The 23,887-nt window shown below is 35.6% G+C and overlaps 1 pseudogene; it reads left to right on the forward strand.

The window, feature by feature from the left end:
• Positions 1 to 3,582: 3,582 nt before the first annotated feature.
• LOC111140617 lies at positions 3,583 to 4,265 on the forward strand (annotated as a pseudogene).
• Positions 4,266 to 23,887: the final 19,622 nt, after the last annotated feature.

Consider the following 23,887-nt stretch of genomic DNA (forward strand, 5'->3'; position numbering starts at 1 on the left):
AAGAGGTGAGAAGCTTGTGATCCACATCAGGAACCCTTTAGATACTGCACAAGAGAGATGGGCCCCTAAACACTGGGCTTTGAAAACCAATAGAACTTATATCCAAGAACTATGGAACTGTATGAGATGGAGAACCTGCTCTTAAATGGCTCACAAAAAAGCTCACTCACCCAGAAACCCAGTGCAAAACAAAAACAAAAGCAATAACACCAATGTGAAATGCCCTAGACCATATGTGGAAGAGACTCACTTATTAATCTTAAAGCCTCTACTGGGGGGTGGGGTGGGGGAAAGGTAGCAAACTGTTGGGATTTTCTCTAAGTGACAGACACCCTGGCATGTACCATATTTTCAACCTCAGTCTACCTTACTAAGACTGATTCTGGCAAGCACCATTTGGAATCATTCCTCTAAACTGCTTAAAGCAGGTGGGCATGCCAGCTGAGAAATCCACTCACACCCACAGTGCAACAATCCCTTATAGCTGAGACTGGCAACAGTCCTGCCCACCCCACACTACAGCACATCACAGCTAGCCTGGTGCAGACCCACCCACTCCTGCACTATAGTGTAGCTGCATGGTATAGGATCACCAATACCAACCCTGACTATCCTTGTGTCACAGACATGGCCCCACCACAGTAACCACACAGGAGATGCCTCTTGAACACCTAGCTTTGGTAGTCAGATGGGATTGGGCTTCTGGGCTCCATGTGACATCTACACAAGGCCACTGTTTCAAGACTGGGAGAGGTAGTTGATTTGCTTAATACATAGAAACAAACAGGGAGAGGCAAAATGAGGAAACAGGAATACAACCCAAATAAAAGAACAAAAAACATCAGAAAAAGACTTTAATGAAATGGAAATAATCATCTACCTGATAAAGAGTCAAAGTAATGGTCATAAAGATGCACACTGGACTTGAAAAAAGATTAATACAGTGAAATCCTCAACAAAGAGACAGGAAATGTGTGAAAGTTTCAAAGAGCAGTAACAGAGCTAAAGAGCACAATAACCAAACTAAAAAATACACTAGAGGAATTCAACAGCAGACTATATAAAGCTATAAGTTGGATCAGCAAGCTGGAAGATAAAGCAATAGAACTCACTTAGAGCAACAGAAAGAAAAGAGAATTTAAAATAAAACAAATAAAAAACAAAAAACCCTTGAAGGACTTTTGGGAAAACATTGAACATATGCAACATTTGCATAATGGGAGTCCCAGAAGAAAAGAGAAAAAGGACAGAAAACTTATTTGAAGAAATAATGGATAAAAACGTTCTTAATGTGGAGAAGGAAACAGACATACAGGTCCAGGAATCCCAGAGAGTTCCAATAAGATAACCCAAAGAGATACACACCAAAAGACAATATAATTAAAATGATAAAAATTAAGAGTAGCAAGAGAAAAATAACTTATTACATACAAGGGAAAACCCATAAGGCTACAGGCAGGTTTCTCAATAGAAACTTTGCAGGAACAGAAACTTTGCATGACATATTCAAATTGCTGAAAGACAAAACTTGCAACCAGGAATTCTCTATCTGAGAAGGTTATCATTTAAAATTGAAGAACACACTGAGTTTTCCAGATAAGCAAAAACTAAAGTAGCTCTTCACCACTAAACTGTCTTTTCAAGAAATGTTAAAGGGACTTCTCTAAACTAAAAATAAATAGTATTAAGAATAAGAAAACAGGGGCGCCTGGGTGGCTCAGTGGGTTAAGCCACTGCCTTTGGCTCAGGTCATGATCTCAGAGTCCTGGGATCGAGTCCCGCATCAGGCTCTCTGCTCAGCAGGGAGCCTGCTTCCTCCTCTCTCTCTGCCTGCCTCTCTGCCTGCTTGTGATCTCTCTCTGTCAAATAAATAAATAAAATCTTTAAAAAAAAAAGAATAAGAAAACATACACAAGTAAAAAATCTCACTGGAAAAGGGAAATATATAGTAAAGTAACTGATCAATAAATACTAAAGCAAGTATTAAAGTTAAAAGGCAAAATAGTAATATTAACTAAAACTACAGTAATTAGTTAAGGGGTGCATAAAATAAAAAGGTGAAAATGTGACATCAAAACATAAAACATAGTAAGGGGAGAAAAATGTAAAGTTTTGCAATGTGTTCAAAATTAAATTTCTATCACTCAAAATAGACTGATACTGACATAAGAAATTATATATGAACTCCACAGTAATCACAAAGCAAAAACTTACAGTAAATTCACACAAAAAATTAGAAGGGAACCTAAACATCGCACTAAAGAAATTTTCATGATTAATTTAGAGTAATACAATTACTAGAATCCCTGCAGATGCTGTGCACTTAGAGATACCCCTTTGACAATCTAAAAGTACAGAGCTATAGTGAAAGAAGTGTCCACCAGCTACACGGAGGTTGAGAGACAAGAGAGAACTATGTGGAAAGGAAGGAAAATTTTTCACAATACTTTTGAGGTTAAAAAAAATGACCCAACTATGGTGTGAAACAAAAAACAAAGGGAGAAGAACATATTTTCAAAGAACATGTTTTCAAAAACATATATGGTCTCTATATCCCATTGCAAAGCATATGAGAACTTGAAATAGAGAAGTGAGTTACTTTGAATTTACCCTTTGACATTTAAATTATGCTTCTTTGGTGTTACACAGTCTCAGTGAGGGTCTTTCTGTGTGAATTACAAACAGAAAGTGATTTGTGTGATTATTTTCCCAGTCCTCCCAAGGGTAATACACATCATAATCCATGCTAGATGCATAAGAAAATAAAGTTAACTCATACATAAAAATGGAGGCTTGAGTGCATTAACTGGGACTTAGTTCCCTCAAGAAATCACAGTTAAGAATGCTCTAGAGTGAATCAAAAGTTTTATAGGATAACTTCACAGAAATCAAGGGTAGAAGTACAGCCAGGCTTTTGGAATCTGACATTTCCTGATAAAAGCAACAGATTTATCATGTTTTAACTAGGCTTATTTCAAAGAGTTAGTGCCATGAAGCAAAAACTAGCTACTGGGGCTCACCTGGGAGAGGAGCTGTTAGTAAGATCGTTGTGAGCTACCCAATGTCACAGAAAGTAAAAAAAAAATAGAGTGTGTGTGCATGTGTGTTTGAGGGGGCTGGCTTCCCCTCAGTCATTTGTTGTTGATTTATACAATTTGAGAGAGGCAGATGTAAGTTTGTTAAGTTAAATACAAAAGTGGTTAATAAAAAATTATTTTGGAGTTATTTCTTCTATAGGACAAAAATCACTTGCATCTCTTTTGGACAACATATATACAACTTAACGTGCATATTCACAGACTCTGTACCTAATATATAGTTAATGGACAAATACACATCCCTAGAGAATTAAATAATCCTCAGGTGGGAGTGTTAGCCCATACTTCAACATGATCTTGAAAAATAGGTCATTGTTACATATCTTTGTAACATCACTGATACATTGACTCAGCATTTCAGAAGATAGCCCTCTAGTTTGTTATCCTAACCCAGAATATGAACCAAAGTCATCATATATCATTGCAACCATGTTTATTGCAGATTGTTTATCTCTAAAAATTAAACTGTCCTTGTTCACTCCTCCCCAAAAAAAAGAAGAAGAAGGCCCACCTCATGGAGATCCAAGTGAATGGAGACATAGTGGCTGAGAAGCTGGACTGGGCCCACAAGAGCCTGGAGAAGCATGTGCGTATGAACCAAGTGTCTGGACAAAATGAGGTGATTGTTGTCATCATTGTCATCAAGGGTAAAGGCTCCAAAGGGGTAACCAGCTCCTGGCACACCAAGAAACTACCCCACAAGATGCTCCGGGGGCTGCATAAGATTGCTTGTATTGGGGCATGGCATTCTACTCCATGGCTTTCTCTGTGGCTCAGGCTGGACAGAAAGACTACCATGGTCACACTGAGATCAACAAGATCTACAAGATTGGCCAGGGACATCTCATCAAGGATGGCAAAGTAAGCAAAAACAATGCTTCCATTGATTATGATCTGTCTGGTGAGAGCATCAACCCTCTGGGTGGCTTTGTCCACTATGGTGAATTGAACAATGCCTTTGTCATGCTGAAAGGCTATATGGTGGGAACCAAGAAGCAATAGCTTACATTCTGCAAGTCCTTGCTGGTACAGACCAAATGGTAGGCTCTGGAGAAGGCTGACCTCAAGTTCATCAACACCATTTCCAAGTTTGGATATGGCAGATTCCAGACCGTGGAGAAAAAGAAAGAACTCATAGAACCACTTAAGAAAGACCAAATCGCTTAATGTCAGGAGCAGATTTTCCAGTGGAAAAACAAAACAATTACATACTTTGCCAATATTTCTTTGTCTATAGCTTTTCATTCTCTTCATAGTACCTTCTAATAGAAACATTTTTAAATTTTGATGATTTTTATTGATTATGGCTTTGATTGTGGTATCTCAGAAATCTTTACCTTACACAAGATTACAAAGATTTTCTCTTATGACTTCCTCTAGAACTTTTATAACATAAGGTTTTATATTTATGCCCATAATCTCTTTTGAGCTACTTTTTAACACATGATGCACATGATTACACATCAAATGTAAGATTTTTTGCATATTTATATGCAATTTTTGCACACTTTATTTTTTAAACTGTCATCTCCCCCCAGAATTGTTTTTCACCTTTGTCAGAAATCAACTGTACATGTATGCATAGACCTCTTTCTGAGCTCTCTATTCTGTTCCATTGATGCATTCCTCTATATTACCATACTCTCTTGATTACTGAGCTTTATCATAAGCCTTGAAATCGAGTAGTACATCTTATTGTTATCTTCTTGAAGCATTTGTTGTTTTTGTCCATTTTTCTTATTTTTCTGGCAATTTTTATATTGTCTGAATATTTTTAATTCCAGTAAAATTAATGTGAGTTGTTATATTAGTCTCAGATATACAAGGTAGTGATTCAATGATTATATACATTACTTACTGTTGTCTGAGTACTTTTTATGATTCAATTTTTCTCCTTTGTTGGTTAATAATATAAAAACCTTCCAATATACTTCTTCCTAGTCTTTTTTGCTATTGTTTTCATGCATTATACTTATATACATTTTATACTAATACATTATTTTGTGTGTAAACAATTTTTTAACAGCTTTACTGACTATAATTCAGATTTTATAAGATTCACTCCTTTAAAATGTCCAATTCAATACATTTAGTGTATTCACAGGATTGCTCACTATCATTACAATAGAGCTTTAAAACACTTTAGTTCCCTCCAAAGGAAACTCATACCCATTAGCTGTCCCACCCCTATTCTGAGCCCTAAGCAAGTCATTTTCTGTCACTATGGAGTCACTACATTACATTTCATATAAATGTACTTTATATTTATATATTTATATAATTTGACAGAAAGAGCAAGAGAGCACAAGCAAAGGGAACAGTAAAGAGAGAGGGAGAAGCAGCCTCCCCACTGAGCAGAGAGCCCAATGTGGGGCTCTATTCCAGGACCCTGAGATCATGACCTGAGCCAAAGGCAGACACTTAACCAACTGAGCCACCTAGGTGCTGCAAGGGCCTGGACTTAATTTGTGGGAAGCTTCTAACTTACTATGCTGATCTATTCACCTATTTTAGGTCTCTTCATTTTTTTTTTTTTTAAGATTTTATTTATTTATTTATTTGTTAGAGAGAGAAAGGTGGAGGGAGCAGTAGACAGAGGGAGAAGCAGGTTCTCCACTGAGCAGGGAACCTGATGTGGGACTTGATCACAGGACCCTGGGATCATGACCTGAGCCAAAGGCAGATGCTTAACTGACTAAGCCACCCAGGCATTCCAGGTCTCTTCATATTTTTAATCAAGGGAAGAATGGGGAATCAATATTCAATTATATGGTCTTTTAAAATTACCTACACAGGGCGCCTGGGTGGCTCAGTGGGTTAAGCCTCTGCCTTTGGCTCAGGTCATGATCTCAGGATCCTGGGATCAAATCCCACATCAGGCTCTCTGCTCAGCAGGGAGCCTGCTTCCCCCTCTCTCTCTACCTGCCTCTCTGCCTACTTGTGATCTCTCTCTGACAAATAAATAAATAAAATCTTTTTTAAAAATAAAATAAAATTACCTACACAATTCCCTCTATAAAAAGACAGTATTTTTAATTTTTTTATTTAAATCAATTAACATATACTGTATTATTAGTATACAGAGGTAGAATTCAGTGATTCATCAGTTGCATACAACACTAGTGCTCATTACTTCAACTGCCTTCCTTAATGCCCGTCAGCCAGTTACCCCACCCCCATACCTACCTCCCCTCCAGCAACCCTCAGTTTGTTCCCTTTAGTTAAGAGTCTCTTATGGTTTGCCTCCCTCTCTATTTTCCTCTTATTTTATTTTTCCTTCCCTTGCCTTGTCATCTGTTTTGGTTCTTAAATTCCACATATGAGTGAAATTATATGGTATCTGTCTTTCTCTGCCTGACTCATTTTGCTTAGCATGATACCCTGAGAAGAGATACTTCCTCTTCTCAGGAAGAGAATTCTGAGACATGTCACAACATGTATGAGGCTTGAGGGACACTATGCTAAGTGAAATAATTCAGTCACAAAAAAATAAATACTGCATGACTCAACTCATAGGAGGTATCTAGTCAAACTCAGAAAAACAAAAAGTAGAATGTTGGTTTTCAGGGGCTTGGGATGGGTGAGTAATGGGTTATTGTTTAATAAGTACAGTTTCAATTTTTCATGATGAAAAAGTTCTGGAAGTACATTTTGGATATATTTAACACTGCTGAATTATATACTAAAATGGTTAAGATGATAAGTTTATGGTATGCGTATTTTATCACAATTAAAAAAATTTTGAAGACTTACTACATCCTTCATGATCTTACCGTTTCTCTCTCCGACTTCACTTCTAGTCTTCTCTGGGACCATTCCCTGAACCCTATATGCCAGCACTGATCAGTTACATGCCATTTAGCAAACTCTCATTGCTCTCTGCCCTAAATCCCAATAGGTAACTTTGACTTGGCAAGCCTACTTTTTGTTTAATCTGTTTTAGAAACTGATTTCTTTTTTTAATATTTTTAAAATTTTAGTTCCAGTATAGTTAACATACAGTGTTATATTAGTTTCAGGTATTCAATATACTGATTCAACAATTCCATACATCACTCAGTGCTTATCATGACAAGTGTACTCCTTAATCCCCATCACCTATTACATCCATCAACAACTTCCACATGCCCTACAATTCACCCATTTAAACTGTATAATTCAATGAGCTTTAGTATAATCACAGGTAAGTGTAACTATCATCATAATCAATTTTAGAACATTTCCATCACCCCAAAGTGAAACCTTTTACCCTTCAGTTATCACTCTCCAATCTCAGAATCCTCCTAACCCAGTTCTAGGCAGCCACTAATCTACTTTCTGGCTCTATAGATTTGCCTATTCTGGATATTTCATATCAGCGCAATCATGTAAGTTATGGCTTTGGTTACTGGCTTCCTGGGGTACATCCATACCATGGAATATTTAGCCATAAAAAGGAATGAAGTATTGATACATACGACAAGGATGAACCTTGAAAGCCTACTTATATTTCATTCAAAAGATTTGAAGTCTCTTTCCCTAAAAAGCATTCCTTGACAGCCCCAAGTGACTTCCTCCCCCAAATCCTACTAACCTCTATTTTAATCCTTAATTAGCCAGGTGTCCCCACTAGACTTGAATATTTTTTGACAACTATAAAATCTTATACAAATCTATGTGAACATACTATTTTATCCACTTTTTTCCTGCCCTTCCTCACAAGAATTCATTAATTTAAAAACAAACAAATCAAGATTAGTGTTTCTCAATACTGACTTCACAATAAAATGACATAGAGAGATCTAAAAAATTCAATACCTGTGGGTGCCTGGGTGGCTCAGATGGTTAAGCATCTGCCTTTGGCTCAGGTCATGATCCCAGGGTTCTAGGATAGAGCCCTGCGTCGGTCTCTCTGCTCAGCGGGGAGCCTGTTTCTCCCTCTCCCTCTACTGTTCCCTCTGCTGTGCTCTCTTGCTTTTTCTGTCAAATAAATAATTTTTTTTTAATTCACTACCTGTGCCCCAACTCAGATCAATTACATCACAATCTCCAGAAGGAGGTCTGTGAACTGAGACCTCAGTATTGTTTTAAAATTTCCCAGCTGATCCACAGCCAGGATCAAAAATTACTAATTTAGACATAGAAAAGTCACCTTCTACTTCAATGTTGTATGTATAAATTAGTAGTACTGTACTAATTAGATCATGACTTATAACACTTATTTCTCTATGATGACTTTAAAACAAAAACTTTTTATAAGATAGCAAATATAACTTTGTGCAGAATTGTACAAAACACATCGATTTTTCTGGATACTTTTAACTTTTTCACTTTAAAGCAGAAATCTCTAGCAAATAGTTAAATACCCACAAATCAATGATTCTGTTGCCCCTCAAAATAGAACACTTGCATATATTTCAACTATTAATATTAGTTGTATCTTCTTTTTGTACACCTATTAAAGTTTATACAGTCAGTCAAACTGTATTCTTTAAAAGTCCATAATGCCATTAATCAGTGGTATCTTTAGGCTTTTTTTCCCTTGAATATTTTATTTTTTATTTTTTAAGTAAGTTCTGGGCCCAACATGGGGCTTGAATTCACAACCCTGAGATCAAGAGTCTCATGCTTTACTGACTGAGCCAGCCAGGCACCCCGTAAGTGGTATCTTTGGACTGTTAAAATTTCTGTCAGGTATGATAATGAATACAGACTGCATTGAAAAGATCTTTCCCTAGTTCTTCCATGTTTAGAAAGGGACAAGCAAGGAAGGCAAAATTTTAACAGCTTCTTGGATGTTTCTGATAGGTTTTACCCAGTTGATAACTTTTTGCCAAGAATTTATCTTCAGTTTTCTAGACTAACTTGTATGTTTCACATTATGAAATTTGAATACCAAGATAAACTTTGATACTGAAAGTCAAATCTCTTAAAACATCTCTGACAAATACAGTTGAAGATTTTAAGGGAGGGAAAAGAGTGATTTCTATATATCCTATATATTAAAATACAACAAAATGATATTTTATTCTTATAATAATAGAGACTCCATAGGTTAAGAACTGGTTAAATATCCAGAAGATGACAGAGAAAAGGGATAACACACATGTACTCAATTTTGTTAATGAATTTAAAGAAGAAAAATTGAAAGCACATACAGGAAGATATTTTTAATAGTAATATCTATAAGATTCAATCTTTAAAATGAATGATGTTTATGACCACACATTGACATTTTCTTATAATAAAAAGACATATTTATGATCATAGTAGAGATTCTCCTTCTACCTTAAGAAAAAATAAAATTACCCCCTAATGACATACAATATAATCTTTAGACCTGGGGCATATTATGTCAAAAAAATATTTTCCCTATGATTTCAAATTATAAACATTCACAAAAGCCTAATCTTACTTGGTACTAGTTATATGGAGTGCCCCCTGGGCATGAACATTGTAATGTTGGAGTCTCTTTCCATCTTTCTTCATCTGCTTTAGCATTTGTTTAAAAACTTATATGAGTTAATTTACACAAAATTTACCAATTTTAGGTAAATGAAAACTGAGTCTATTCTGTCTGCCTGTCCTTGAAATGTCCGTTACGAAGTTTTCCAAATCATTTCCGATGAAAGACATATAATGATGTTTACATCTCCTTTGAACTTTCTCTTTTATTTTAGTCTTTACCATGCTGTCATATATTTTTTACCTCAACAGCTACATAGCAAAATAATGATCCAAAATTTGACATTTCTCCTTTTTCCTAACCTGTATACCTTTCCAAATAGCTAATGTTACAGACCTCAGTCACATTATGCATCCCAAGTGATGCAGAGCTGGGCTCTAAACAGGTGGACACATCTGTTCCAGTCCATCAGACTTGACTTACACTGACTGCGTTCTGTAATCATTATGGTTTTTATTCCAAATTACAGTGTCAATCTGTTCAGAATTAATATGTATTACTCCACCGCTTGTTACAAAATTTTCAGTTTATTTATTGGACCAAATCCTGCCCTAATCACTTAGGCACAATTCCCACTGAAAACCTAAAAGAGAAAATGTGTATCCAGAGGTTATGTTTTCATTGCATGTCAAAAGATATTTTTGCATAAGTGGATGTTATTGCAATTCCCAATGAATGCTCTTTCTGTGTCAATAGTGAAAACTATTTAAAATTTTAGTGTGCTGGTTTGGATCATTTTTAATCACTTCTTCCAACACATGTTGTATCCCAGTGTGGATGTTCACATAATGGAGAGGGGGTTGACAAGTTATTTTCTTCACACAGAATGTAGCTTATATTTTTAATACTTGAGAAATTATAGTTTTAATTCCCTTTTCCCTTTGTGTTGGGTAGTTTTTGAAGACCAGGAGTCCTTGAAGCCACAGCTCTGTCTTATTATAACGTGATGAATCATTTCACTATGATTTTATTTCCATTTCCTCATCTGTTTTCCCTGAAGCTAACTAAAAAGTGGATTTCATTGAAGAGGAAAAAAGTTATTAATTCATAATTATTACGTAAAGGTTAATCTGGCCAGCACCCTCCAAATGACTTTCCTACCAGCTGGTTATTTTATTCTATTATTTTTTTTTTCTCTCCTGGTGGATAATGGAGAAAGGTAAGGCTCAGAAGGTGATGAAAATTAAATGCAAAATCTTAAAAAATAAATGGGTCAGAAATCTGATGGAAGAAAAAGACTAAATGATACACTAAAATATTAATGTATAGTTTAAGTTTCTAAAGCTACGGAAAATGAAAAAAAAAAAAAAACAATAGCAACAACTAGTGTATGCGATTTAAAAACAAACAAAGACAAATGCACTGCCCTTCCTGTCCAAGGTCAGGCTAAGCAGGTAGAGGTGATTATATTACCATGTTTCTAATCAGCACCTCCACTTGCCTACCATAGGATATGAAATGGCAATAGTGCCTATGTCAGTACAAATCCCATTGACTGGATGCATCATACATGAGGAAGTTATAACGCAAGTTTAAACAAGATCAGAGGATGCCTGGGTTGTTCAGTTGGTTAAGCGTCTGCCTTCAGCTCAAGTCATGATCCCAGGGTCCTGGGATCAAGTCCCGTATCCAGCTCCCTGCTCGGCGGGGAACCCACTTCTCCTTCTGTCTCCCACTCGCCCTGCTTGTGCTCTCTCTCTCTCTCTCTCTCTCTCTCTGTCTCTCTGACAAATAAATAAATAAAATCTTTTAAAAATATATTGAAATTTAAAAATAAACAAGATTGGAAAAGGATGATCAGAATTCCACCAAAGGAAGAGAGAGAGGAAAGAGGGAGGGAGGAAAGAGGGAGGGACCAAAGGGAAGAAAGAAAGAGAGAGAGGAAGGAAGGAAGGAAGGATGGAAGGAAGGAAGGAAGGAAAAAAGGAAAGCCCCCATTTCTGTGCCTCCTTTGATTTCTCCTTGGTTATAACAGGCAACATAAGGGGAAAGTTATCCTCAGGTGTTACCAATAGAATGCCAGACTCTGCCCAATAACCTGCCTCATAATCTGTCATGGTAACTATGGAAGGCCTGCCCAAATTATTTGAACAAATTGCTTTGCAATTATTAGATATGTTATGAGAAAGTATGAACAGCTTGACCAGCAAAATTTCAATATATCTTCCCCCTCAGGCAAGACTAAAACTTAAAAATAAAACTCCAGAGACACTGACATTCTTCTCATCCTATAACACATACCGGTAGAGAATAAAAAGAAGGAAAAAAGGACATGAATATTTGAAAAGGCCTTTTGAATCTTGCAGGCATAAAGTAGAAGTATATATCATTCTCACAGACCCAGAGTCCATGCAGATACACATTGAAAGACACGCTTTGTACCATCATCCTCTGCTGATATGTCAGAGGAAAAGCATTCATTCTCACCTTTTCAGGGTGTCTGTCATTAGGTACATTAATATGGATGAACCACCACAAAATCAAAAGGCAGTAAGAGAGGTGAGCTTAAAGGGATAAAGGCTTTAAACTGCATTTAAGTTGGACTTCAATTGAAGACTAAACTTTGGGTTTCTATAATTACTTTTCCTCTCTACATGCCCACGAAGAAAGAGAAAATTACTAATTAGATATGCTCTCAAGTCCATTTGTCAGCATTTCACTAAACATTCCTCAAGTTCTCCTACAAATGAAGGCATTGACTGATGCTGACATGAATTGAACAGGATTTCTTTTTTTCTGTCAAAACACCCCTTATTTTGATATATCACACTTGAAAATAGAACACAAAAGTATTTGCTTTTCCAATTCATTCTATAACTAAAAATCATGTTAACTCAAAATCAGTTGAGTCGCAAGCCAAATATATTTTAACATAAAAATGCTTATCAAAAAGTCAATGATAAGCACAGCTATTTCTATAACACTGAATATTCAAAAATAAGTTTCAGTTCATTCATATCCTATTTATGCACACAATTCAACATTTAAGGCATAACTGAATTAAATTATTTTATATATAATATCATTTGGGAGAAAAATTTAGTCATTAAAATGTTAATATTTTCTTTAATATCTAGGCAATGAATTTGGTACATAAGTAAAATGAGAGAATAATATTGTTGAAAGGGAAACAGAGCATAACTTGAGATTTTATTTTAAATTTTCCTTACATGTCAACCTAGTTACTACTGGAATTTGTAAGGTCAAATTGTTTTTTGTTTTATCACACTGTAATAGAACTCAAATTTACTAAAAATAAATAAATAAATAAATAAGAAATTTGTTTCTTGCTAATTTCTGAATCTAGGAAATAGATTGTCAAGTGGATAGATTGTATTTAATATAATGCCTCAGTATTTATTTTGAAGTTTCAGGCTAAAAAGAAATGAGGTTATTTTAAAATCTGATCTCAATAGCTAATTTTAACAAGAATCATGGCATTACCCAGAAATGTCTAGTAAATTATAGTATTTATATACTTGTATCTGACACACTGCAAATTGAACAGATAAAAGATATTAAATCCCTCCATATACTGGATTAGTGGTTTTAGAGTATCTTGTCTGGATCGAATGCAAAATTTTAGATCAGTTTTAGACAGTTTCTCTTTACTTTTAAATATTTTATAAAAAGGGGCACCTGGGTAGCTCAGTCATTGTTAAGTGGCCAACTCTTGGTTTCAGCTCAGGTCATGATCTCATAGTCATGAGATTGAGCCCCATGTGGGGCTCCACGCTCAGCATGGAGTCTGCTTAAGATTCTCTTTCTCCCTCTCTTGTAGCCCCTCCACCCGTTCATGTGCTCTCTCTCTCCCTCCTCTCTCTATCTCTAATAAATCTTTTTAAAACTTTTTCATAAAGAAAATGTGTTATTAACTCAATGTAGGGAATCTTTTCACCATGTATATGTATGCCAAATTATCAAGTTGTACAACTTATTTTACAATTTAATTGGTCAATTATACCTCAATAAAACTGGAGGAAAAAAACTGATTTGTTGTTGATGACCTCTGCTTTAGCAAAAATTATTGTTTAATTTCCTAAACCCTCAAAAGGAAAAAAAAAAAAAGTGGTGATAATGCAATAGATAAATAACACAGACAGTTAGTGTCACTTAAAAAAAAAAAAAAGCTTAAGCTTGAGGTTGACAGAAAATGACTTTGTAAAAAAAAAAAAAAAAAAAAAACAACAACAATTTTTAATGGGCATGTCTTGCTTTTACCTTCACTCACCCACTACCTACCCTCAACAGAGCAGAAACATTCATCCCTTTCAGACCAATGTTATATCACAACAGACCAAATAGAACCCTGAAATGGCCCCTCATCTCCCACACAGTAAAAGCCGAACTTCTTACAATGATGACCTCCTGGGCTCTCTGTCATTCCCCCCACCCCACATTCATCTAAAACACTCTTCTCCCCTCAGTGGCTATAAAGAAACTGGCCACTTTGCTGTTCCTTAAACACGTGCCTAGGATGTCTCCAATCTTGGGCCTTTGCACTGCCTGTTCTCTCTACCTGGAATTCTCTTCTCCCCGGTATTGTTATAGTTAATTGACTCGCGTTCTTCAAGGAGTTGCTTTTAAATGTCACCTTTCAATCAGAATGGCCCTTATAAAGTTAAATTCCACCTTTCTTACAGGAAAGCCCCCTTTATCCCGCCTAATCATTTTTTATAGTGTTCATCACCTTCTAATGTATTATAAAATTTCTGTATTTGCTATTTTTGTTCATCGTCTGCCTCTCTCCACTGCACTATTAGCACCAAGAAGACAGTAATTTTTTCCTCCAAGTTTTATTTAAATGCCACCCTGTTAACATAAAGTGCAATACTAGTTTCAGATGTAGAATTTGGTGATTCATTACTTACATTATTATACCCAGTGCTCATCACAAGAAGTGCCCTCCTCAATACCCATCACCTATTTAACCCATCACCCCACACCGACCTCCCCTCCAGTAACCACCAGTTTGTTTTCTATAGTTGAGTCTATTTCTTGGTATGCCTCTTTTTCCCCCTATGTTTGTTTGTTTCTTAAATTTCACAAGTGAAATCATATGATATTTGTCTTTCTCTGACTTATTTTGCTTAATACTCTAACTCCAACCACATCACTGCAAATGCCAAGATTTCATTCTTTTGATGGCTGAGTAATACTTCACTATGAATGTATACCACATCTTCTTCATCCATTCATCAGTCAATGGACATTTGAGTTCTTCCCATAGTTTGGCTATTGTTGATAATAAACATCAGGGTGCATGTATCCTTTTGAATCAATATTTTTGTATCCTTTGGGTAAAAACCTAGTAGTATGATTGCTTGGTCATAGGGTAGTTCTATTTTTAACTTTTTTGAGGAACCTCCTTACTGTTTTCCAGAGTGTCTGCACCAGTTTGCATTCCCCTCAACAGTGTGAGTTCCTGTTTCTCGTCTTTGGCAACATTTGCTGTTTCCTGTCTTGTTAACTTTGGACATTCTGACTAGTGTGATGGGGTATGTCATTGTGGTTTTGATTTGTATTTCCCTGATGATGAGTCACGTTGAGCCTCTTTCCATGTGTCTGTTTGCCAGACTGGATGTCTTCTTTGGAAAAATGTCCAGTCATGTCTTCTGTCCATTTTTTAACTCTATCATTTGTTTTTTAGATGTTGAATTGTATAAGTTCTTTATGGATTTTGGATACTAACTCTTTATTACATACATCATTTACAAAGATCTTCTATTCTGTAAGTTGTCTTTTAGTTTTATTGATTGTTTCTTTCACTGAGAAGGAGCTTTTTATTTTGATGAAGTCTCAATAGTTTATTTTTGCTTTTGTTTCCCTTGACTCAGGAGACTTATCTGGTAAGAAGCTGCTATGGCTGAGGTCAAAGAAGTTGCTTCCCGGAAGGCAGTAACTTTGTCTTTTTTTCACTGACCTGTCCCAGGCCTATAGTAGTTGATTAATATGTTTGAATTTTTTAATTTAAATTTTTTTACTGAAGTGACTCTGAAGCAGTTTATGCTAACATAAACCTTTAACTTTTTTAACAAACTTTTTAATTGGAAATAATTTTAGTTTATTATTTTAGATAATGTCAAGAACCCCCATATATACTTTACCCTGTTTACTTTAAGGTTAACATTTTACATAACCACGGTAATCTGTCAAAGTTAAGAAATTAACACTGGTTCAATGCCATTAAACTATATAGACTTTATTCAGATTTCACCATTCTTTTCATTAATGTCTCTTTTCTCTTCCATGATGTAAGTCAGAATACCATATTGCACTTAGTCATCACATCTTAGTCCTGCACAGACTGAAGGAGTCAAATTGTCTCCTTCAGTCTGTGACAGTTTCTCAGCCTTTCCTTATCTTTCAGAACCTTCGTAGTTTGGAAGAGTACTGGCCATTTTGTGCTCTCATGATCGTTTTGAGTGTGTCTGAGGTTTTCTTATGATTAGACTGGGCTTTGGTTTGGGGGGAAGAAGAACACAGAAGCAAGGTATCCTTATTACACATTAACATGATCTTCATCAGTGATGTTAACTTTGATCACTTGGTTAACATGATGTCTGCCTTGTTTCTATACTGTCAAGTTACTGTTCTTCCCTTTCCATACTCTATGCTGTGTAAGCAATTTTAGGTCTAGCCCACACTGAAAGGGAAGGAAATTAAGCTCCATCTCCCAGATATAAGAGTATCTACATGTATTATTTGGAATGCCTCTCTAAGGAACATGAATTCTGTCTTATTTATTTATTTACTTTTTTATATATATGAACTCATGGATATCTTTTATATTCTTTGAATTATAATAGAATATAACCAGTGTTTATTTTGTTGTTAAATTATTCCAGCTTTGGCCTTTGGAGGGGTCTTCCAAGTTTTGCTTCTGTCCTGTAAAATATTAATAAAAGGTTTTCACATTCTCCACAGTATTTCTGAGCATTTCTGTGGGCTTAAATTATGAGATTCACCTTTTACTCGACATTCCCCAGACACTCAAAGCATTAGATTTAGTATGTCTCTCCTTCAGCTTCAGTTAGTAGAAGCTGCATAGCACATAGGGTAACTTAGGATGAAATGTTACACAGTCTCAATCTCAAAACAAAATCCCCTCAGCTGCAGTTCACGTGGACATCTTCTCATGAATCTGCTTCCCCCTGATGTTCTCCAATCTTCTGTGGCCTCTCAATCCCTCAAGAGAGCTCTCACATGTGTCCTTCTCTTATAAACCTCACAGTCCTGAAATATCCACTTTGTTTTTTAGGCAGTCTATTTAGCTTTGTCACTGTCTATAGTGACCTTACAGATAATTCCATGGGACCTTATCTTTGGCAACAAACACAAACCATCAAGGTATTTTGCTACAGAATTCAATCTTCTTCCTTAAAGGCAGAATATATTGTTAGTTGTAGTTTGAAATAATTTTTTCTCTGATATTTATATTTTCAAATATTCAGAGTAAAAAAAAAAAAAATTAAGGGTTCTCCAGCAAGAAGCTATAGACCTGAGACTTCCTAAATGATTTCCAAAAATTTAAAAAATACCATATTTTAGTTTTCTTTTAGTGTAGTGTTAAAGAGATAAGTTAGGACAAAGAAAGTAGAATGCCCTTGAAATTAGTTGTCAGAGTAATTTTTTCGGATATAAAAAAAAGATTGCCATTATTTTAATGCATCAGTGAACTTTCACTAATTTTCTCTTCCTAGCACTGCAGCAAATAGCATGAAGAAGGGAACTTACATATACCTCAGAGAGGCCTAAATCCTTGCAAATGACATTTCCTATTTAATTCAAAAGGCTTTTCCCATAAGATGGACTGAAAGCACAGCCTGGTGGGAATATGAGATGGAACAGGCTTGGAGAAAAGTGCAGACTGAGCAAATTTCAAAGACTGATGAAATCGTTCCTGGAGTAGATTATAGAAGTAAAGATCTATAGCAAGCCAAACTGGCAAAAGGGAAATAGGTCTGGGAGAGATGCCAAACAGAGTGAGTGTTAAGGTGAGGATAGGGTCAACTCACAAATAAGGAAAATACAGTCTGGAACTTAAAGATTTTATGTTTTCAACATATTTGGCAAGATTGCAGGATATGAACTTAGAGTTAGATTTCCTCTATGACCTATTTTGGATACATTGTAGGAAGAAGCATCCATAATCAAATAAAATTATTTAGCAGAACCATGGAATCCATAACAGCATTGGCCAGTAGTACCTAAAGCAGCCTTCCTACCAAAGAGTCTATGAACTTCCCACCAAAGAGCCTATGAAAAGTCAGAAATTACAAAGACTCACATCCAAATTAACAAGGTGAGAAACAGTCTAAGGAGATAATATGGAATAAATCTTAACTAAGTCTAAAGTAGGTTTTTTTGGTGGGGGGCAGGGTTGGGGTTTTTTGGTTTAAAAATTCACCCCCCCCCCTTTTTTTTTTAAATGAAACAGTATTGACAACCTGGAAAATGGAAGAGACCCAAGCCTGTTCATACCCCTTCAACTGACATCAAGTAACTGAAGACTAGACCATGCTGTATATAGGACCTTGAAATTTTGGTAGATTGAAGGAAGTATGAAGACAGAAAGGAGAAGAGCTGGGGAAATTTTATAGACTCTTTTACACAATAATAGTTGGAGAATAACAAGTAGACCAACCTGCCTAAGGTCAAAATTGTCAAAATATAGAAAATGCCTAAGTCTACGTAGAACATTAAAAAACTCAAGAAAGACCTTAAAAATGAGGTAGACTTTTAAAAGATGAGTAAGTTAATAAAAACAGAGAAAAGGAGTCAGGATAATTATGCAGAAGGAATAGTGAACATAAAGACAGATACGGATGCAAAATGCACTGATAAAGTATCAGAGTTGCTCTCTCAGGAGGGAAGAGTTAAAAATGTATTTTAGGACCAGAAAAATAAAATGGAGTCAAAGTTAAGATGACTTTGAGTGTCTTAATAAAAGTTTTAGGAAAACTAATTGTCTATGACATACAGAATGCTTCTTGTAAGGATACAAATTAAGATTGTTTTTACTAACCAGGAACAAGGTAATGAGTAAGAGCATAAAAGAAGTAGATGTCAAAAGAATTAACTGAGTCAAATATGAATCTGAGGTTTGAGTCTCAGTGGTTAAAATTGTGAAATTAGAAAAATTAGAAATAAGAGGTTTTGGTTACAAAAATAATTTCTACTGATAAATGTTTAATTTCATATCCTTAAAATATACACCTATAAATGTAGAACAAGTCTAAGAAGACTGGACTCTAAATGTAGACTTGGAAGTCACCTTCATGGACATGGTAACAGATGCTGTGAGAAGGGAAAGTTCAAGGAGGTAGGAGAACAAAGGTGCTTGGGCTGAAGTCCAAAGAATACAAAACCCCAGCAGCAAGAGCAGAAAGAATGAATCTAGAAGAAAGGAAAGGTGGGGCTCCTGGCTAGCTCAGTCAGTAGAGCATGTGACTCATGACCTCAGGGTTGTGAGTTTGAGTCCTATGTTGGGTGTGGGGATTACTTTAAAAAAATGGGAAAAGAAGGAAAAGAAGAAGAAAGGCTGAGGTGTTAGAGGAGGAAAAGGAGGAGAGGAACAGAGTAAAGGAATCCTCAATTCTCACCGTCAGTTGCACTGATTTGTATTTCCAAGACTAGGGAAAATAGATATGAGCAGATGAAAATCGGAAAACCAAATGAAAATAAAATTGCTTATTTTCTCTAAAATATCCAGTTACCAGTTGTCTGTTTTTCTTGGCCTAATTCTCGGTAGTTCTAGCACTCAAGACACGTGTCTTATTTCATTGTTTTGGTTTTTCTTTAAGTCTAAGGACATGAAATATGGATGACTATAAGCCAAGCACTTTCCAAGGCATGTGATTGCTTGCTCCTCCCAAATTAAAATTAAACAGAAATTAATGAACACCCTTCCTTAATTGAGGAAGATTCTCCTTCTGTGAGTACACACTAAATACACTGTGAACTCACTCTAAGAAGTTCAAACACCCAGCTCACCTATCTTAGACTGATCCCCAGTCATCACATGAATACACTGGATTTTTACCTATTCCTGAAAGGTTCAACCTCTTCCAGTCTGCCCGCTAACCTGCCGTATTTCTTTCTCTTCTCTCTCTTCTTTTGTACTCCCTTTCTCCTTGCTCACCCAATCCCTCTATCAATGCAAGTCTCTCCTCAGGTGAGAGTTCTTGTTAGTAACATTTACCACCACTTTCGATTGGATCCTTTGACTACTGGAGTAAAATCATTTTAATCAATTTAAATACAATCATTCAATGAATGTGTATTCAGAATTCACTACCAATGACGGGCACTATACTGTTACAGAAATACCAGTTACTAGGAGGAGCTCAGTCTAGTGCAGGCTATACCATTTTTTTTGGATACTGTTTAAGTTATCAGATAGATACAGTTATGCGAATAGACAAGCAACAGATAAAGAAGACTAGACAAATCAGGATACCATCTGAAGGACTACAGTTGTGTGAACTTCATAGTACAAACATGTATCGCTAAATGTTATGGACATGAAGGGAAATATTTCATTGTGAATCCACTCTTTTTAAGCCATATGTCAACAGTTTACAGTTTCTAAGACAAAAATAGTTAATTTTATATTAATGCAATTTGAAACATTTCTTCCCTTGCTAATTACTTCTAAATTTCTTACTTTCTGTTGAATGCAAATAAAGGATAATAAGGCCTTAGTATATTCAGTTCTTTTAAAAAGCACAATACACTATCTTCTTTTGCCATCAGTGGCTATTTCAAAACTTGTAAGTAGGCAATATAAATAGGCTAGATCCCATCAATATCTCAAATAAGTTATTTTTCCTATTTCCAATTGCTTAAGAAAATTCCATCTAAGGAATTAAGTTGCTGATAGATTTGCTCTTTATCAATACTAAATTATATCATCTATATATAACTAATGCTTTTCTGTAAAATAAGAATTTTAGTAATTTCTTGTTCTTATTGATTACTGCTTTACATAAACCAGGGGTACAATTATTTTATCTGAATATTTTAATCCTATTTTTACTACTAAATGTTTACCTAGCCAATAATGCATGTATAGTGGTTGTAATTGGTGTGGTTTGTAATTATGCATATCCAGATTAAACAAAACAAATGGCAGAGCTGGTAATGGCATCATATTAAGAATATAAATATATTTTAAAAATCTATTTAAAAGTATAATTATAAAAAGGGAATGAGAGCTATTTTAAACTCTTTTCTAGGTATAAATAATCACATTTACCAAAGGGTATTACAGAAATCACATAAGCAAAAGATATTACAAAGTATTATTTAGAGAAACAATTGGAACTCAGACTTCTTAATAACTACTTGCTACTGCTGGCCAAATACAAAATGAGTGTAATCTACCATGATTAATTGCTTGTGTTTTTTTCCCACTCTGTATAATTGAGAAACAGTGTAATCAATGATATAAATGTAACTCTAATGTATCTTTCATACACAGCTTTAATGGCTTTTATTCTCTCCAACCTTTCCTATACATAAGAGCAAACTGTATTTGCAAAAGTTTGGTTTCTATTATTGCTCTTATCCCAGGTGACTTGTAAGTGAATTTTTTTTTATCACATCGAACATAGAAATGGATTTTAAGATGAAAATATACTTTATTTTGATATTCCTGGTGATTAATGTGGCAAATGAGCTTTAAAACATAACGCACTATACAAAAGTAAGAAATTATATCTTAATAAAAGCATGAGTCAAATAAATGAGCTGACTTCCTGTATTGTGTGCAGTTTCTCAGCTGCTACAGAAACAGATCAGCTAGGGAGTTGATTTCTGCCCTACTAACTGATACACCTTCTCCACCATCCTTCAACACAATCCTAGTAGCCCACTAGGAGCACTAGTTAGGAGTCACTGACATCAGCTGTATGACCCTTCATCACCTCCAGTCCTCTCTTAAAACTTCCATTAAAAGAGGTCAAACGCTGCCTCACAGCCTGTTAGCAGCTCCCACCTGAAAGTCACCCAATTTTCATTTACAATTTGTTAGTCATTTGTGATGTATTTTTCATCAGTGCTCTTGTTTCAGCTTCCAATTCTTTCAGTGTCTTTTCTCTACCTGCTCAGAGAACTGCCTGTGATTGGAAAAGTTAAGGTGATAGTGAAGAAAGTTTAATTTACTTCCACTTTTACCCTTTAAGGTTTCTTCTCTTTCTGGCTCTGAGGTGATGAGACAAGATTCCCAACAACCATAAAGCTCTCCTTTTTGTGATTAATAAATGCAGTATCGTCCCAGAATATCTGTTTAATATTAAGGAGTAGATAGCAATCTGTGCTATCAAGGAAGATCTCTCCAATATATACTCTTTCTTTTCCAAAACAAACCTGCCTTTATCCCCTGTAATCTGCCATAAATACAGAAGATGACACATAAAGAATTATTTCAAAATATTAGTGTTTTCTTATTCCAGGGTAAGTACAGGAAGCTGTAAGAGCATTCAGATAGTGATTGGTATATATGTTATTATTGCAACCTATTTTTCTACCGATCTAAGATTCATTACTGAAGCACCTAGCTTAGAGTGTTTACAAAATGAAAGAACCACCTCTCTGTATAAAAATAATCTCTGTAGTTATGCCAGCAAAGATAAAATTTATGACTCTCAATTTTAAGGCTCCAAAGCCGGCACTCACAGTCAATTGCACTTTTCAACCAATGATCTCCAAGTGCTTTACCAATAAGGGTTATTGAAAGTGTTTCACACAAGAGCAAATACAAGTGACTTATCAAAATCATGGAGCAAATTTCAAACCAGCTCATGAGCTAAACTCTCTATCTCTGTCTTTTGGTCTCTCTCTCTCTATTTTTCATCTATGTTTACGTATTTATTTTAATGTTCACATCATGATGGTCACTTCTTCATTTTTTTTCAATTAGGGCCTATTTATATTAGTAAGTATTATAAATTTATAGCATGTAGTTACTCATCCATTGTAAAGACCATAAATATATATACACAAATACACACACACATACTATTCAATTTTTACTTAACATTTCATTAAAATGCAGAGGAGTCTATTTCAGAAATATGGATCATAAAAAGCAGATGTACGATATAGTGAATTCTCAAATATCCGTCTGAATGGAAGAAGAAAGTACATAGGTTGTCTAAACCTACAAATGTTTTAAGTATCAATATTTCCCTTAAAGTCTTTGAATACATTTTGGTGTTTGGATGTCCAAGTATTTGCATCCTGGAAAGATATAATTAGTCAAACTGAATTGTAAAATCTACGGTAGAGACACAATGTGAGAAGAGCAGCACACTGGCCAGCTTCTCTGCACGAGCTCTGACTGCATTTCCTGCCTCTGCCCTAGGCTGCCCAGAAGTGCAATCATCTCCTGGACAAAAGGCAGTCATCCTCCTTCTTTCTAAGTTTGCACTTTTCCTGGCTGATACCTTTCCTGTAAAGGAAATGGCTGTTGTGTATTTTTGTAGTAAGTTTATCTTTAATCCAAATCCTCTGTGCTAATAACTGTAATTGAAGTATGGACCACTGTCCCAGTTCTATTACAGTACCTATCATATTGTACTGTTTTTACTAATATTCATGTCTGCTTCTCTGTGAGAAGGAACCACGTTTATTACCTCTTATGCTCCTTGGTGCCCTGCACTGTACCCAGTGTAAGGTGGCACTGGGGAGAATTGGAAAATGGATTTAAAAAACAAGTAGAATAATGAATAATCAAGATTTACATTTGCTCACATCAACTTTGGGTCTATTTTGCCCAGTAACACCTCCAAGGATTTCAAATAGAAAAGCACGTTTTCAAGCCATCTCTGAAGCTTACTCCACACATGTTTGAAGAAGCAGCTTAATACACCATGAATATGACATTCTATAACAAAATGCAAAGCGAAAGCAAATACTGAAACTGGTGTAGATATTTTACGAAGTGCAATGTCTAAGGGGAAAAAATCTTCTATTTATCTTTAGAGAGATCTAGTATGTATTTAGTGTGTGACTTCATTTCATTATAATACCAGCAAATGTTTATCTTGCTTTTCCTTTTTTTTTTTTTTTCTCCTTTTCTTCAATCCTGCAATTAAGGGAACTCTTCCTTCTAACCTTCTACAAGGCGACCAGTCAGCAGACAACTCCAGACTCACATTTCATAATACAAATCCAGGAACCCAGTGGCCACAGAAAAGCCTTCATTGTTATTAGTTCCAGGACCTCTGGGATATTAATTCATCATCTACCCTCTCATCACTCCATCCATTATGCTTGTCTATATAGCTCACATGGAGCAAAGAATGATGCAAACTCCCACTAAAGCAGTAGCATGAGA

The sequence above is a fragment of the Enhydra lutris genome, unplaced genomic scaffold (genome assembly GCF_002288905.1).
Source record: "Enhydra lutris kenyoni isolate GAN:26980312 unplaced genomic scaffold, ASM228890v2 scaffoldscaffold4, whole genome shotgun sequence".
NCBI classification, from domain to species: Eukaryota; Metazoa; Chordata; class Mammalia; order Carnivora; family Mustelidae; genus Enhydra; species Enhydra lutris.